Raw genomic sequence first — 19,352 nt, forward strand, 5'->3', positions numbered from 1 at the left:
CTCTTTAATGTGGGCATTTAGTGCTATAAATTCCCCCTCTTAACACTGTTTTAGCTGCTTCCCAGAGATTCTGGTACATTATATCTTTGTTCTCATTAGTTTCAAAGAACTTGATATCTGCCTTAATTTCATCATTTACCCAAAAGACACTCAGGAGCAGGTTGTTCAATTTCATGTAGTTGTATGATTTTGAGTGAACTTTTTAATCTTGAATTCTAATTTGATTACACAGTAATCTGAGAGACTGCTATAATTTCAGTGTTTTGCATTTGTTGAGGAGTGTCTAACTTCCAATTGTGAGATCAATTTTAGAGTAAGTACCATGTGGCAATCAGAAGAATGTATATTCTGTTGCTTGGGGGTGGAGAGTTCAGTAGATATCTATTAGGTCTGCCTGATCCAGAGCTGAGTTCAGGTCCTGAATATCTTTGTTAATTTGTTGTCTCAGTGATCTGTCTAATATTGTCAGTGGGGTATTAAAGTCTCCCACCATTATTGTGTGGGGTTCTAAGTCTCTTTCAAGGTCTCTAAGAACTTGCTTTATGAATCTGGGTGTTCCTGTACTGGCTGCATATATATATTTATGATAGTTAGATCTTCTTGTTGAATTGAACCATTTATCATTATATAATGCCCTTCTTTGTGTTTTTGGATCTTTGTTGGTCTAAAGTCTGTTTTGTCAAAAACTAGGATTGCAAACCCTGCTTCTTTTGTTTTCCATTTTCTTGGTACATTTTCCTCCATCCCTTGTCTTTGAGCCTATGTGTATCTTTGCATGTGACATACTGGTGCCTTAATCTTGAATTGTAAGCAATGAATTTCTGTTGTTTATAAATTGCCAAGTTAAAGGTATTTTTTATAGTAGCAAGAACATTCTAAGATAGAGGAACAAAAGAATAACTTTGCAGCAGAGAAGGTTGGCAGGTATCACCTTGCTCAAGTAATGAATGCTAACAGAAACAATAATAAAGCAAATCAAAACCATGTGCCATCTAATATGATGCAAAGATAAAATTCAACATCATTCCTGTGATGTTCCAATTTAGTCTAATCTTAACCTAATCATGAAAAAAATCTGACAAATTCTAGAATAAGGAATATTCTACAAAAACAAGAGCCTGTCAAAAGTGTTAAGGTCATGTAAGTCAAGTAAAGATTGCAGAGCTGTTCCAGATTGAAGGCAACTAAGGAAAGACACTAACTAAATGCAACTCCTAATTCTGGGTTGGACTATTTCCTATAAATGACCCTTACTGGTAAAACTGGCAAAACTGGAATTGGGCCTGTGGATTAGATAGTGATTCAATTAACTTTCTGATTCTCTGGATTGTGTCATACTAGAAAAGACCTTTGTTTTTTGGAAATACAGAATAAAGTATTTGGAGGTGATGAGACATCCTGTCAGAAACTTAGTCCCACATGTCTCAAGAACTAAAAGTTCCTTATATTACTCTTGAAACACTTTATACGTTAAGATTATTTTAAAACAAATGATTTCCTAGAGTGAACCTTTTTCACCCAGTCTTTTTGTCTGACTTCCAGCATGTCTGATTTCTTTAGTATCATGCTGATATATCACATCAATTTTTTTTGTATTCTTAGGCTACAAGGGAGCACCCTTATTGATCTATTCATTCATCTATTAAACAAACACTTATAGATTACTCATTAGGTCCTAAGTAACTTGCTGCATTAAGTATCTAACTGAAAAAAAAAAAAAATCCAGCACCTGCCTTCAAGGAGTTTCAGGCTAATAGGGAGACAGAAAAATAAGCAGGTAATAGACAATGTGACAAGTGATTATCTGCAGGAATACCAGGTGGTATGGAAGAACAGAGGGGAGGCATCTTAGGATGTGTTCAGGAAAAACGAGACCTGAAGGGAAGCAAGGAATTATCTAGGAGGAAAGTTCAGCAGGTGTGTTCAGGCAGAGGAAAGGACATGCAGAAGGGAGCTGGAAACAAAAAACAGGGAACATGACTTATTGTAGATACTGCAAGCAGCACAGAATAACTGAAGCAGAGAGTGTGTAAAGGGAAGGGTGAAGAAATGAACATAGGAAGGAGGGAGCCTAGGGGATGACCTGCTGCCCATGCCTAAAGCACCTTCAACACCTGCTACACCTATGTCTTCCAGGTTATTACTACCAGCTCTGGTAATCTAGTCAGAGGACTTGTTGCACCCACATCAATACTCACACACCTTCCAAGAAAGTGGCTCTGAGGAGAGCACGGTTTAGCAACCCTAGAACTGTTTGATATTAACAAAGTGAAGCACATCATTTGGAGCAGCTTCCCTGACAATGTTAGGTCTCTTAGCCAAGTCTTGAGAAGTGTTTTTTGAAAAGAGTTATTGGCATACTTGCTTGCATATAATCTTTCTTCCCAGGATAGAAAGATATTTACAAATGATGTCTGGCAACATAGAATTGGATATTTTTTACTCTCCCTAAAATACCTGCTCTATTCTAAACAGCCCATCACAGTGCACTTCTCCTTGGCAACCTTGTGGTTTCCCTGAATACACACACATCCAATTACCCAAGTGGTTGCTATTGTACTGTGGCCTGTTTTCACTTTGGGTGGCAGGTCCTCAGTTCCCTGCTGCTCACTCAACAAGACATTCACTAATTCCAGAACTCCTGGGCAAAGAATTCCTTCAAATTAACTATGAGCTTTATTTTTAGTGTAAAATGTTTGCTTGATTTAAAAAAAAAAAAATGCTTCATGTAATTATAGTCATTAGAAATGGGAATGAGACAATACTTGGTGACCTGATCCCTCCATCTGGTTAGGGTAGGATTATTCCCTGTGACAGATTGGCCATGCTAAGCTATACAAACTGAATGAAGTGAAACCCAGACCATCTGTGCATGGAGCCATTTCTAAGTGGTTAGTACCGCATAGACCCCTGGATAAGCATTTGCATTGAGCAGTGACGTTAGTAGCACCTGACATCCTCACGGTACATTCATCCAGCAGCTGTGGTCAGTTGCTCACTGGATCCAAGGCCAAATTATAAACAGAATGTCTTGGGTTTCTTCCAGTACAGTTTAAAGCATGTCAATAGTTTGGATTTGGCCTCTTCTCATTACTATTTAAGCTATAAGGTGCATATTTGGGTTTTTGTAACTCTGCTACATTTTAAGTATAAAATAAAATAAAGCAAATAACAATAATTGCTATTATTTATTATTTACTACATGCCAAGCCTTTTTCTAAATCATTCATATCATTTCTAATCTTCCTAACCAGTCTGCAAAGTAATTATAATTATTCCCATTTTATAGTTAAGGAAATGGGAGCTCAGAGAAGTTAAGTAGCTAGTCGAAGATCAAATATCTAATAATCTGATTACAAGCTAGGATTTGAATTCAGGGCTGCTAACTTCAAAGCCCATGGGTTTTTTTCACCCTATCATTGCCTCTTAAAGATACTTATCATTTGGTTTATCAAAACAAACCAAATTTATCATTGTTTATCAAAATAAACAAAGTTCTCCATTGTTTATTTTGTATATTATTTGTCAAGTATTACTGACCATTTACTATGTGATGGTCTCTAGTTTAAGATACACAGAAATTTAAAACATGGTTCCTATCACCAAGGATCTCACAAATTAAACAAGGATGGTAGACATACAAACAAACAATAAAATAATTTAAAATATGATGACGCCCATAAAAGCTGTGCATAGATAGTACTAGAGACATTCAGAAGTGAGAAAGATCTATTCTAGGGGAAGTGACAACAGAAGCCTCCCAACAGGTAGCATTGGAGCTGAGCCTTATATGTTCAGATATTGAAAAGAAGGGAATTATTGTACGGGCATAGGCAAAAGTGCAAAGGCAGGAAAAAGCAAATGTTTTCCATCCAGGAAGCATCAAGGCATTGGTGTGGCTGGAATGTGGAAAAACATTTCTTATCTGGCACTATCTGGACTCACCTACTACCCCTCTGCTGCTGCTATGTGTGTGTATATTTCTTTCACAAATGCGCTCAACTGGTAAGCACTGAGACATAGCTGCTGATACACTTGGAAAACATAAATGAGTTGAGACACAGACATTATGTAGGGTGGATGCAAACCTTAAGAAATGGGAGGTAAGGAGACTATAGTCACACCACCTTCTTGGTCTTCCCTTTGTCTTTCTCGAGAGTTTCTAACAGGTAGGTGAAACCTGAAAAAGGTTTTCTTAATTATGCTAAGAGGTCATCCCGGAATTCATAATAACTGGTCCCCAATGAATCTTTTTTTCCCTTCCCCTACTCCCCTCAAGATAGAGTCTTGCTCTGTCACCCGGGCTGGAGTGTAGTAACACAATCTCAGCTCACTGCAACCTCTACCTCCCAGGTTCAAGCGATTCTCTCACCTCAGCATCCCAAGTAGCTAGGATTACAGGTGCCCATCACCACACTCAGCTACTTTTTTGTAATTTTAGTAGAGATAGGGTTTCACCACGTTGGCCAGGCTGGTCTCGAACTCCTGACCTCAAGCAATCCACCCAATCATGGGCAACAATACTGTCAGTCATCAGTTACTGATTCCTTATCATATACCCTCAACTGCTAATCCAAACCACTTCTATGAGCATAAAATCATTATTTCTGGGAGATGGACACTGTTCACATGAACTGCTTTGACATCTTGTCTCTCTACCTCAGAACCCTTCTGTAGTCATACCCTCCTTTCCGTATAAAATCCTTCTCATTCTTGTCACATGATCTTTTCCTTCCCTCTTGTCTTAGAGCAATGGGTTCATTCATAGTCATTTTTCCCAAGTCTAAACCTATCACTTCAACGATTATCTCTATCCCTTCCTAGCTCTGCTTGGCCTGTTTCTTTAATTGTTCTAATTCCTCTTTGGTCCCCAATCTCTCCCTTTCTACTTCCTCTTAGTCTACAAACATCCTAAGTCTCATATATAATTTTTTAAAATTTATCATCGTGTTAATGTTATTAAAATAAAAATGTATTTATTAATTTTATTATATAAAGTACATTTACAAATTCCCTTTACCTTGTTATTTCTTTCGTCAGCCATCATGTTCCACTTTCCTCTGTCAAAAGTCTTAAAATAAAACTAGTCTATATTGGGGGAAAACCCCACCCCAAATATTTATTATTGTGGGTTCTTTTCTATTCCCTAAATGTCTCGGCTGGTTTGAGAAATAAAGGGAAAGAGTACAAGAGACAGAAATTTTAAAACTGGGTGTCCGGGGGAGACATCACACGTCGGCAGGTTCTGTGATGCTCCCCAAGCCGTAAAACCAGCCATTTTTTATTAGCGATTTTCAAAAGGGGAGGGAGTGCATGAATAGGGTGTGGGTCACAGAGATCACATGCTTCACAAGGTGATAAAATATCGCAAAGCAAGTGGAGGCAGGGTGAGATCACAGGACCACAGGATGGGGTGAAAGTAAAATTGCTAACGAAGTTTCAGACACACATTGTCATTGATAACATCTTATCAGGAGACAGGGTTTGAGAGCAGACAACCTGTCCGACCAAAATTTATTAGGAGGGAATTTCCTCATCCTAATAAGCCTGGGAGCGCTACAGGAGACCAGGGCTTATTTCATCCCTTCGACTTCAACTGTAAAAGGTGTCTACCCCCATGGGGGCTGTTCATAGGTCTACCCTCAGGGGCACATTCTCTTTCCCAAGGATGTTCCTTGCTGAGAAAAAGAATTCAGCAATATTTCTCCTATTTGCCTTTGAAAGAAGAGAAATATGGCTCTGTTCCATCCGGCTCACTGGCACAGTCAGTTTAAGGTTACCTCCCTTGTTCCCTGAATATTGCTGTTATCCTGTTCTTTTTTCAAGGTGCCCAGATTTCATATTGTTCAAACACAGATGCCCTACAAACAATTTGTGCAGTTAACACAATCATTACAGGGTCCTGAGGTGACATTCATCTTCCTCAGTTTATGAAGATGACGGGATTAAGAGATTAGAGTAAAGAAAGACAGGCATAGGAAATCACAAGGGTATTGATTGGGGAAGGAATAAGTGTCCATGAAATCTTCACAATTTATGTTCAGAGATTGCGGTAAAGACAGAAATTATAAAAGTATTAATTTGGGGAACTAATAATTATCCATGAAATCTTCACAATTTATGTTCTTCTGCCACGGCTTCAGCCGGTCCCTCCATTCGGGGTCCCTGACTTCCTGCAACAGGTCTAAACCCAATTTTTTCAATTCCTCACTCTTACTTCTTAAAGTCCTTCTAATTTGGCCTACATTTCTCACTGAGATCACTCTTAAAATTCTCTAGTGGCCACCAAATCCAGGGGCTTTATCTCATCATTTTCCTTGGCCACCCCACTGAAAATCTGACCAGGCTGAATTGAGCAGGGCTCATGGTCACTTATTTGTAGTCTGAGCTGTGACACTATTTTCTCAGTTGCCAAGGCCAGAAACCTGCTATCTCTCACTCCTTATAGTCCTTGAACCACCAAAATCTGTTGATCCTATGAATGGGCTTTCTGTTTCTTGAAAACCTCCATTCTCAATGACACTACAGTTATTTAACACTCGTTTTTTTGCTTACATTATTGTAACAGCCTCCTAATTACACTTCAGCTTCTTGTCTTCACCTCTGATAATCCATTATCTTAAAGACTCCTGCAATATTCTTTGGACAATTAGGATCATGTCATATCCCTCCATTAAATCCTTTAGAAAATCTATATTTCTTATAGACCTCAGGAACTCTAAAGGATGGCAAAACAGGAACTTCATGTTCTGGTCCGTGATACTTAGTTCAGTTCAGTCTAATTTATATTCCCTCTCCCACACTTCATATACTATGTTCCATGTCTGAATTTATAGTTATCTGAAAGGACCACACTCTATTGTATCTCCAAGCCTTTACACATCCTATTTTCTCTGCCTGAATTTCTCTCCACAATTTATTTCCACTGGGTGATTCCTACTTGCAAGAGTCAGTTCAACTTGTTTTGTCAAATCACCACCTCACGATCCTAGCGCCTCAAAGGGGAGGTGGCAGTCCTGTGTACTCTCATGGATCTCACAGGATATCGTAATTCTAGGAATCATCACCTCCCACACCCCCCAATTTCTGGCAGTAAATGGCATCAGTAATTTGTAAGAATGAGAAAATTTAATATTTTTTTTGGAGATGGAGTCTCACTCTGTTGCCCAGGCTAGAATGCAGTGGTGTGATCTGGGCTCACCTCAACCTCCACCTCCCAGGTTCAAGCAATTCTCCTGCCTCAAGCTCCCAAGTAGCTGGGATTACAGGCATGTATCACCACACCCAGCTTTTTTATTTTTCTTTTGTATGTTTGGTAGAGATGGGGTTTCATCATTTTGGCCAAGCTGGTCTCGAACTCCTGAATTCATCTCGACCTCCCAAAGTGTTGGGATTACAAATGTGAGCCACTGTGCCTGGCCCCAAAAATTAATTTTAAAAGAGATTTTGTAATCCTAGCACTTTGCAAAGCATTGGCGGGAAGATCATTTGAGACTAGGAGTTCAAAACTAGCCTGGGCAACACAGTGAGATTCCATCTTCTCACACACAAAAAAATTTAAATTATTTACTGGGTATGGTGGCTTCTGCCTGTAGTCGTAACTACTCAAGAGGCTAAGGCAGGAGGATTACTTAAGCCCAGGAGTTTGACTGCAGTGAGCTATGATCAGACCTCTGCACACTAGCCTGAGTAGCAGAGTCAGACCCTGTTTCTAAAAACAAATTGGAAAGGAGATTTGGTGAGCGATCATTTTGAAATCATGGCCTGTCATTGTTACGAGGTGTAAAAATTAAGCTGTTCCATCTAACCGACCCAAGTTCTTTCAGGCAGGGAAGGAGAGAGAGAGTATCCATATCCATATCTATGATTATCTTTTCAGGAGAGCAAAGAAGACCTGATCTAAGATTTAGACTTTACCAGAAAATTAGTACCTATTTCAAGTAGTAATGGATCATCCTGTATGAGTTACTTGGATCTGTGATGTCTTGTTATTATCCTTTATGCCCATTTCAAACTGTTGAGATTCTGGTACTAGTTTTCTTCTACAAATTAGGCATCTACTTCATAGGCCCTACTGAATAGAAATAATGTCATATGTTTGTATATGCTAGCTACTTGCTGAACAAGCTAGTGTTGGTACTTTTTATTTTGACAGACAAGGAAATTGGAGAGACCACCTAGGCGTGATCTTCTGTGCTTTTCTTGCATCAAATGTAAAGTTTCTTGTGTGTCCCCGCCTGTAGCTAGCATGGTAATGAGCATATGGAGAGGGCTAACAAATGCTTAGCGTCTGATTCTCTTCTAGTAGCCCCTGAAGCAGAAAACGCATTTTGGCAGCAGATTATATACACTGGAGGGAAAGGAGAAAATAAATTCACAAATGGTTTTGAAGTTTCAAACCTGAATCACCATGAGAAGGATACTGACATCAAACAGAAATATGAGAGAGAGAGGGGTTGTTTTCAGTTATAGAAAGGATGGTTTTGGATATACCAGGGGTGGCTTTGGCTATAGAAATATTGGCGATGCCAACAAAACATTCAGGTAAAAATGTCAGAGATAGGTATTTAAATGACATTTGCTAAGAGATAATATGCAAAGTCCTGGATGTGGTGAGATCTCTGATGGCAAAAAGACGAGGAAGAATCCAGGCTTTTAAGTGTGGAACGCATGTATATGTACATACTCTATGGACATTTTTCATATTTAAAACTATTCAAAAACAAATTTTTGGCAGTATTACAAAAACTTACCCCCAAAACTGTTCAGATAGAGCAGAAACTTCCAAATTAGAAAACTCAGATTTCCGAAAACCTCAATTTTGAAGAAGACGAAAAATGGAAAAAACAGAGTTAAAGAAACTGAAATCAAAACTCATTTTGTTAGTGACTTATAAACATGCAAATATGATATTATTTATTCAAATAAATTCAGACAATATATTGAGTAAAATATTGATGATGTTTTAGACATAATTACTAGCAATAAAAATAATAAAATGAATGTTTATCATCCTATTGTTATCAAGAAATTTTACGAAGTTCTCCTTCCAATATCAATAACATGCTTGTAAGTTCATGGCATTTTAAAACAAATAATATCATGACTCAGAGGCATTATTTCCTGTCTCCGGCCCTCCATGCAAATGTCTATTGCCTGCCCAATTCTTTATCTTGGATTTGACTGATGCTTCCTTAATTTTAGCTTTTCAAAATAATCATCTTTAGGAGAAAATCATAATTCAATTACAATGGAAGTGAATTTTTCAAGACTGATTAAAAAGCATATTAACATAAAAGTAATACGCTAAAATTCCAACCAGGACAACTTGCCCAATCAGGAAAGAATTGTTGCCACAGTTATAGGCCTAGTGCTAATTACTGGTCACTTGTGATTAATCAATAAGAATGGTGATATTTAACAGACTGAACTAAATTCCTCTGAAGAATTATGCAAGTGTTCACGGGTCAGAACTCAATTCTGGCTATAGATTTATATCACTAGAAATAAACTCTCAGCTTGAGTTCCGTAAATTCAAAGAATAAAGACGGCCTTGAACTTACAATGAGTTTGCCCTACCTTTTTTCAACATTACGATGGCGTAACAGCCATAATCATTCAGTAGTAAAAATCAAACTTCAAATTTTGAATTTTTTATCTTTTCCTGGGCTAGTGATATGCAATATGATTTCATTAGGCTGCACTAAATCACCTAACATGAAGCCCATTTTGTAACAAAATGTTGACTACCTCATGTCATTTATTGAATACTGTATTGAAAGTGTTCTAAGTACATTTAAAGTAGGCCAAGCTAAGCTATGATATTTGATAGGTTAGACACATTAACTGTATTTTCAATTTAATGATATTTTCAACTTATGATGGGTTTATAACCCCATCATGTCAAAGAATACCTATATACTTTTCTAGAGTAAAGTAGCCCAAACATATCTCAGAATTTTATCACACAGTCATAAATTCCAGCTTTGTCCATGAATTCATGAACTCGGCCCTAAAATTTTATGGAAGCTGCTTCTGCTTAATGAACAGAGTTCTTTCCTTCAACTCTTCCAGCTTTCCTTGAAAGCTTTTCTTGTTTGTAAAGATGCATGGTAATTCATAAATATCTTGAGGATGCAAAAATAATCTAGTTGGTGTACCTTGCATTCTTCAAAATCTGTGAATAATTTCTTCCTTTCTTTCTTTCTTTTTCTTTTTCTGTTTCTTTTTTTTTTTTTTTTTTTGACAGTGTCTCACTCTTTCTTTCCAGGCTGGGGTGCAGTAGCATAATCTTAGCTCACTGCAACCACCACCTCCCAGGTTCAAGTGATTCTCATGTCTCAGCCTCCCAAGTAACTGGGATTATTACAGGTGCATGCCACCATGCCTGGCTAATTTTTGTATTTTTTGGTAGAGACGGGGTTTCACTATGTTGTTCAGGCTGGTCTCAAACTCCTGACCTCAAGTGATCCACCTGCCTCAGCCTCCCGAAGTACTGGGATTACAGGCATAAGCCATCGCACCCAGCCTAAAATTTGTGAATGATTTCTAAAATTAAAACATTATATTCATTGAATTATTCTACACTAGTTACAAATGTATATTTCTACTCAGCCTGGGGGACTTATCAAATGAAAATTAAATATAGTCTCTAACTGCCATTTTTTTCAAATATACCTATCCAAATTTTGTTTGAATATATGGATGTTTGTCAATAAATTATTAGTGCTTTCAATTTTTTTCAAATCTAGCATGTTAACATCTTGTATCAGAAACTTTTGGCTGCAAATGAAAGAAAACCCAAATCACAACAACTTAAACAATACAGAGAACTTATTATGTCACATAAACGATATATACCAAGGCTCTAGAATTAGCAATTTCTGGGCTTGATATTATCATTGATTGCTTAAGTTCTTCCCATTTTCCATTTTGCCATCCTCAGAAAATTGGCCCCGTCTTCAGTCTAACCCAGTCACGCTAGCTACCACATTTTCAGGAGAGGAAAAGCCTGTTTCTTCCTCAGGGTTTCTTCTTATGTGAAAACATCTTTTGAAAATAAAAAGCCAACAATACTCCTTTTTTTAATATATCTCACTGGCCAAAATTGTATCACCACCAATTCGTAAAACAAACACTGGCAAGGGGAATGAGAGTAGCAAACTGGCTTAGGCTAATTAGGATTTATTCCTGAGTTGGGGATATGATCACCTTCTCTGAGCAAACTATTGATTTCATTAACAACAACAAAAGTGTGAAAAGGATATATGTCAGTTATAGGAGTTAGAGAAGTGTTTTGTGTTTTTAATTGCAAGACATAGCTATGCAATACACTTTTGGATGGTCTCTTTGGATGTCAAGTGTCTTGACAGATCAGTTGAGCCCATCAAGATTTAGGAAGTTGAGACTCTCGAAGCAGCTTGGTTGATTTCCTTGATATTAGTTATTTACTAGTGTTTACTAAAAGACTACTTTGTGTCATACTCTCTACTAACCACTTTACCTAACAATATCATAGCATTAAAATAAACCAAGTCCTTATTTTCTAATTCAGCTACTTCCAATTCTATCATAAATTCCTTATGATCACATACAAAAATAGAAGGAAAGATTACAATCCTGATTCCTTCCTTTCTTGTATCAGGTAGCTAGTTTCACATGCAGAAATCTCAAGAAAGTCTCTCCTCAATAATGATGTCAAGGAAGATACAAACAGCTTTTTCTTGTCTTCTAAAAAAACTCGAAACATCTTTAACTTTCTTTCTTTGCAGGCTTTCCATCTGTGGCAAGTGAACTACTTTTCCTGTGTTTCAACCAAAAGTTTCCAATCTGTTATCATCAGTTGGTTACGTTGGATTAATTTATGCAGGCTGGCAAATCTTATAAAATATTTTTTTGCCAGAAACCTTAGGTTTCATGAGACATTTGACTGCAGGTTTCATGAGACATGCCCTTGGAACAGGGAAGAGAGAACAGAATTATTAAGGCAGGAGTCTAGGAAAAGTCTATGCTTACAAGCATTCGTTTGCAAGTGGAAAGAGACCATCCAAAAGTGTATTGCATAGTTATGTCTTGCAATTAAAAACACAAAACACTTCTCTAACTCCTATAATTAGACTTGGCATGTTTCTTTTTCTCATAAAATGTCAGAATCGTGGAATTCCTGAGATCATCTGGAAAACAATACACAAACAGAATATGACAAATGTTCTTTATCTTCAAAATAAACATATTACATGTAAACCATTTGAGAAGGAAAAACACACAAGCTGGATCCCAGTTTCCCCAAACATCTTACAATTTAAGTGAGGGTAACCACTGATAGACTATATATTGTAAAAAGATACTAGTACTTCTGAGGAAATTTACAATTCAGCAACACAACTTATAAAATTCCATTAAAATAATGTCTTCATACAGTGAAAACCTATAGAGCTATTTTGCAAAAACAAAAACCAAGAAAGCTTTTAATGTCCTTGATATGGTAAGGTCTCTAAATATATAGCAAATGGAGAGAGAAAGGGAGATCAGTACAGTGTGTATATTATGACATCATTTGTAAAACATTATCTGTTTTCATCATTTTCTTATGTATGTATAAAATAACTCAGACGGGATTAAAAAAAAAAAGAGAGGCCAGGTGCAGTGGCTCACGCCTGTAATCCCAGCACTTTGGGAGGCCAAGGCGGGAGGATCACAAGGTCATGAGTTCGAGACCAGCCTGGCCAACATGGTGAAACCCTGTCTCTACTAAAAATACAAAAAAAAAAAAAAAATTAGCCGGGCATGGTGGCAGGCGCCTGTAGTCCCAGCTACTCGGAGGCTGAGGCAGGAGAATGGTGTGAACCCAGGAGGTGGAGGTTGCAGTAAGCCAAGATCACACCATTGCACTCCAGCCTGGGTGACAGAGTGAGACTCCGTCTCAAAAAAAAAAAAAAAAAGAAAGAAAAAGAAAAAGAAACTAGTGGTGAGGGGCATGGTAGAAATAGGGCAGAAGATGAACAAGAAAAAATGAGTGACACTTTGCTATATAGCTTGTATATTTTGCTGGGTTTTATATCATGTAAATGTACTATCTATTCAAAAATGAATTTGAAAATTCTCAGAATTCAGCTTCTACAAAAATAGAGTAAATGTGCTTTTCCCAATTCCTCCTATTAAGTACAAGTGAAAACTCTGGACATTCTAAAACCACCCTGGAAAATGGAGAGAAGAAGGCACATCACTTAAGGTGGAGGCCATTGGAAAGCCTGGACTTCTACATCCACATAATGGAAACAGGACACCCCCACCCCTCCTTGCTGGGGTGGTGTCAGAGGAGGCAGAGTGAAGAGTTAGGACGTTCATCAGCAATTCGTGGTAACAAAACTTCATCCCTCCTCACCCCCGTTTGTGTGCAATGGATGATTTGTAGTGAGTAGTGATGAGATGCCTCTCTTCCTCCAAGCCAGGGTGAAATCAGCAATGACCTAATGAGAAGCTTGAACTACCATACCCATTCAGCAATAACAAAAAGTTCCTCCTCCCCTGTGTCAATAAAGACCTAGACTTCTATCCCCACCTGGCAATAACAAGATAGCATCCTCCTACCAGAGGGGTGTCAGAAAAACTTGCTAAAACACAAGATTTAAAGTAAGATCCAGAGATGGGGTCAGGCTGACTGATGAGAAGTAGGTGCAGTGTGTGACACTCTTGGAAAGTTATAAAAAGGAGGAGTGAACACAGTGTCTTTCACTGAAATATCCAGGTACTTGCATTGGAATTGATCAAACAATTTGACTCATAGAGAACCAAGAAAAGCAGGGTGGGCAATGACTCCCCAGAAGCCACACAGAGCCAAGGGAACCCTCACCCCCAGCCAAGAGAAGCAGTGAGTGAATGTGCAACCCTGGGAAACCACGCTTCTCCCACGGATCTTTGCAACCCTTGGGTCAGGAGATCCCCTCATGAGCTCACTCCACCTGGGCCTTGGGTCTGACACACAGAGCTGTGTGGAGTCTCACAGCTCTCCCAAAGAGCAGCTACTGAGGCACACACAGAGACCCTGGAGCTTGACATACTCCAGTCCCAGGATTCCTAACAAAAGTAACTGTAACTCAGGCAAGGCAGAAGTCTGCACATACCCCTAGCAAGGGGGTTGAATCCAGTGGGCCAAGCAGCATCTGTCTGCAGGCCCCACCTCCACAGCAGCTCACAAGACAAGACGCAGTGGCTTGGAATTCCAGCCAGCCACCAGTAACAGGGTGGAGCCTGCCTGAGAAGGGATAAAGCCCCTTGGGGAAAGGGCGGGCCGCCATCTTTGCTGTTTGGTCAAATCAGGCGTTCCAGCCTGCAGGCTTTGGAGAGTCCAAATGGTCCAGACAAAGATGGGTCTCCACAGCTACTTTGCCAGAAAGTGGCCAGACTGCTTCTTTAAGCACGACCCCTATCCATTCCTCCTCACTGGGCAGGACCTCCCAGCTGGGGCCTCCAGGCACCACCACCCACCAGAGCTCTGATCTCGCCCTGGGACAGAGTGCTGGGGGCCAGGGTCCGGTCACCAGCTTTGTTGTTTGGACAACTCAGCTGTTCCAGCCTGTGGGCTTTGGAGAGTCCAAGCCAACAGGGACAGAGGCAGTTTCCCAGCACAGCATGAATTTTTTGATCGAGGTGTGGCCAGACTGCCTCTTTAAATGGGACCCTGATCCAGTCCTCCTCTTAGAGCAGGTCCTCCCGGCTGGGGCCTCCGGCCACCCCTAACTGTATTCTAAGAACAGAGTTCTGATTTCTCCCTGGGATGAAGTGCCTGGTGGGAGGGGCAAGCTGCCCCCTTTGTTGTTTAGATGACTCACTCACTCAGCTGTTCCAGCCTGCAGGATCTGGGGAGTCCAAGCCAACCCAGGCAGAGGTGGTTCCCCAGCATGGCACAGCTCTTTTGTCAAGTTGTGACCGGACTGCTTCTTTAAACGGGACCCTGATCCACTTCTTCTCCCTGGGCGGGTCCTCCCAGCTGGGGCACCTGGCCACCCTTGCCTGTGTTTGAGGGCCATCAGAGTTCTAATTTCTCCCTGGGACAGAGTGCCACCACCTTTGCTGTTTGGGCATCTCAGCCAGTCTAGCCTGTGGGCCTTAGAGAGCCCAAACGGATCAGGGGCTGAAGGGATCCCCAACATCGGACAGCTGCTCTACCCAAATGCAGCCAGAATGCCTCTTTAAAGAGATCTCTGATCCAGTGCTTTCTGCATGGGTGAGATCTCCCAACTGGGGTCTCCAGCCTCCTCCTACAGGGGCGTTAGGGCCAACAACAGGTCAGCACCTCCTGTGACAGAACTTTCAGAGGAAGAGGCAGGCTGACGTCTTTGCTGTTTTGCAGGCTACACTGGTGATTCCTACAGGTATTAGAAAAACTGAAGTGACTAGGGTCTGGAACGGACACCCAGCAAACTGCAGCAGCCACACCAAAGAGTGGCCTGAGTATTAAAAGAAAAAACAAACAAAAACACAAAAACCCCATCCAAAGGTAAGCAATCTCAAAGACTGAAGGTAGATTCACCCAGAAATATGAGAAATAATCAGCACAAAAACACTGAAAGCTCAAAAAGCCAACTTGCCCCCTTTCCTCCAAATGACTGCAACACCTCTCCAGCAAGGACACAGAACTGGGCTGAAGCTGAGATGGCTGAAATGACATAAGTAGTCTTCAGAACGTGGATAAAAATGAACTTTGCTGAGTTAAAAGAGCACACTGTATCCCCAGGCAAGGAAGCTAAGAATCATGATAAAACAATACAGGATCTGACAGCCAAAATAGCCAGTATACAGAGGAACATAACCAACCTGATAGAGCTAAAAAACACACTACAAGAACTTCACAACGCAATCACTACTATTAATAGCAGAATAGATCAAGCAGAGGAAAGAATCTCAGAGCTTAAAGACTGTCTTTCTGAAATAAGACAGGCAGACAAGAATACAGAAAAAAAGATGAAAAAGAAAACCTACAAGAAATATGGGATTATGTAAAGACACTGAAGTAACAACAGATTAGGGTACCAGAAAGAGACAGAGAGAATGGAACTAATTTAGAAAAATATTATCCAGGAAAACTTCCCCAACCTAGCTAGACAGGCCAACATTCAAATTCAGGAAATCCAGAGAACCCAGTAAGATACTCCACAAGAAGGTCATATCCAAGACACATAATCATCAGATTCTTCAAGGTCAAAATGAAAGAAAAAATAAGGGCAATCAGAGAGAAAGGCCAGTTCACCTACAAAGCGAAGCCCGTCAGGCTAACAGTGGACTTCTCAGCGGAAACCCCAAAAGCCAGAAGAGATTGAGGGCCAATATTCAACGTTCTTAAGAAAAACAAATTCCAAGTCAGAATTTTGTATCCAGCCAAACTAAGCTTCATAAGCAAAGGAGAAATAAGATCCTTTTCAGACAAGCAAATGCTGAGGGAAGTCGTTACCACCAGACCTACCTTACAAGAGCTCCTGAAAGAAGCACTAAATACAGAAAGGAAAAACCATTACCATCCACCACAAAAACACACTGAAGAACACAGACCAGTGAAACTATGAAGCTACCACATGAACAAGTCTGCAAAATAACCAGCTAGCGTCATGAGGACAGGATCATATCCACACATAACAGTGCTAACCCTAAATGTAAATGGGCTTAATGCCCCAATTTAAAAAACACAGAATGACAACTTGCATAAAAATCCAAACCCATTGGTATACTGTCTTCGAGAGACCCCTCTCACATGCAAGGACACGCATACTCTAAATAAAGGGGTGGAGGAAAATGTACCAAGAAAATGGAAAACAGAAAACAGCAGGTGTTTTGATCCTAGTTTCTGACAAAAAAAGACTTTAAACCAACAAAGATCAAAATAGATAAAGAAGGGCATTACATAATGGTAAAGGGTTCAATTCAATAAGAACAGCTAACTATCCTAAATATATATGCAGCCAATACAGGACCACGCAGATTCATACAGCAAGCTCTTAGAGACCATCAAAGGGACTTAGACTTCCAAACAACAATAGTGAGAGACTTTAACACCCCATCGACAATATTAGATCATCAAGACAGATAATTAACAAAGATATTCAGGACCTGAACTCAGCTCTGGATCAAATGAACCTGATAGATATCTATCGAAGTCTCCACTCCAAAACAATGTAATATACATTCTTCTCATCACCACATGGCACTTACTCTAAAATTGATTGCATAATAAGAAGTAAAACACTCTTCAACAAATGCAAAAGAACTGAAATTATAAGTCTCTCAGACCACAGTGCAATCAAATTAGAACTCAAGATTAAAAAATTCACTGAAAACCATGCAATTACTTGGAAATTCAATGACCTGCTCCTGAGTGACTTTGGGGTAAATAATGAAATTAAGGCTGGGTGTGGTGGCTCACGCCTGTAATCCCAGTACTTTGGGAGGCTGAGGTGGGCGGGTCACCTGAGGTCAGGAGTTTGAGACCAGCCTGGCCAACATGGTGAAACCCCATCTCTACTAAAAATGCAAAAATTAGCTTGGTATGATGGTACACACCTGTAATCCCAGCTACTTAGGAGGCTGAGGTGGAAGAATTGTTTAAACTCAGGAGGCAGGGTTGAAATGAGCAGAGATGGGGACTGACCGCCAGCCTGGGTGACAGAGCAAGACTCTGTCTCAAAAAACAGCAGCAACAACAACAACAAACCACAAGCAGAAATGTTAAAGGGAATATTACCATTGACCCCACAGAAATGCTAACAAGCATCAGAGAATATTATCAACACCTCTATAAACATAAACTAGAAAATCTAGAAGAAATAGATAAATTACTGGACACATACACTCTTTTTTTTAACCAGGAAGAAATAGAATTCCTGAATAGACCAATAATGAGTTCTGAAATTGAGGCAGTAATAGCCTGCCAACCAAAAAAAGCCCAGGACCAGATGGATTCACAGCTGAATTCTGCCAGACATACAAAGAAGAGCTGTTACCATTAATACTGAAACTATTCCAAAAAAATTAAAAAGGGGGACTCCTCTCTCATTCTATAAGGCCAGCATTATCCTGCCAAAACTGGCAGAGATACAACCAAAAATGAAAACTTCAGGCCAATACCCTTGATGACCATTGATGTAAAAATTCTCAACAAAATACTGGCAAATTGAATCCAGCAGCACATCAAAAAGCTTATCCACCACGATCAAGTTGGCTTCATTCCTGGGATGCAAGGTTGGTTCATCATCAGCAAATCAATAATTGAGATTCATCACATAAACAGAACTGAAGACAAAACCCACATGATTATCTCAATAGATGCAGAAAAGGCCTTTGATAAAATTCAACATCCCTTCAAGCTAAAAACTCTCAATAAACTAGCTATTGAAGTAACATGCCTCAAAATAATAAGAGCCATATATAGCAAACCCACAGTCAATATTATACTGAATGGACAATAGCTGGAAGCATTCCCCTTGAAAACCAGCACAAGACAAGGATGCCCTCTATCACCACTCCTATTCAACATAGTATTGGAAGTTCTGGTCAGGGCAATCAGGTAAGAGAAAGAAATAAAGGGCATCCATGTAGGAAGAGAGGAAGTCAAACTGTCTTTGTTTGCAGATGACATGATCCTGTATCTAGAAAACCCCCTAGTCTAAGCCCACAAGCTTCTTAAGCTGATAAGCAACTTCAGCAAAGTCTCATGACACAAAATCAATGTGCAAAAATTGCTAACATTCCCATAAATCAACAACAAGTAAGCTGAGTCAAATCTCAAATGAACTCCCATTCACGATTACCAGAAAAAGAATAAAATACTTAGGAATACAACAAAGGAAGTGAAGGACCTTTTCAAAGAGAACTACAAACCACTACTCAAAGAAATCAAAGGTGACACATACAAATGGAAAAACATTCCATGCTCATGGATAAAAAGAATCAGTATCGTGAAAATGGCCATACTACCCAAAGTAGTTTATAAATTCAATTCTATTCCCATTAAACTACCATTGACATTGTTCAATAGAATTAGAAAAAACTATTTCAAAATTTATATAGCACCAAAAACAAGCCTGAATAGCTAAGCCTATCCTAAGGAAAAGGAACAAAGCTGGAGGCATCATGCTACCTGACTTCAAACTATAATGCAGGGCTACAGTAACCAAAGAGCATGGTACTGGTACAAAAACAGACACATAGACCAGTGGAACAGAATAGAGAACCCAGAAATAAGACCACACACCTACAACTGTCTAATCTTTAACAAACCTGACAAAAACAAGCAATGGGGAAAAAAATCCCTATTTAATAAATGGCAGTGGGAGAACTGGCTAGCCACATGCAGAAAATTG

This window comes from Mandrillus leucophaeus, unplaced genomic scaffold, assembly GCF_000951045.1.
Source record: "Mandrillus leucophaeus isolate KB7577 unplaced genomic scaffold, Mleu.le_1.0 Scaffold1059, whole genome shotgun sequence".
Classification (NCBI taxonomy): Eukaryota; Metazoa; Chordata; class Mammalia; order Primates; family Cercopithecidae; genus Mandrillus; species Mandrillus leucophaeus.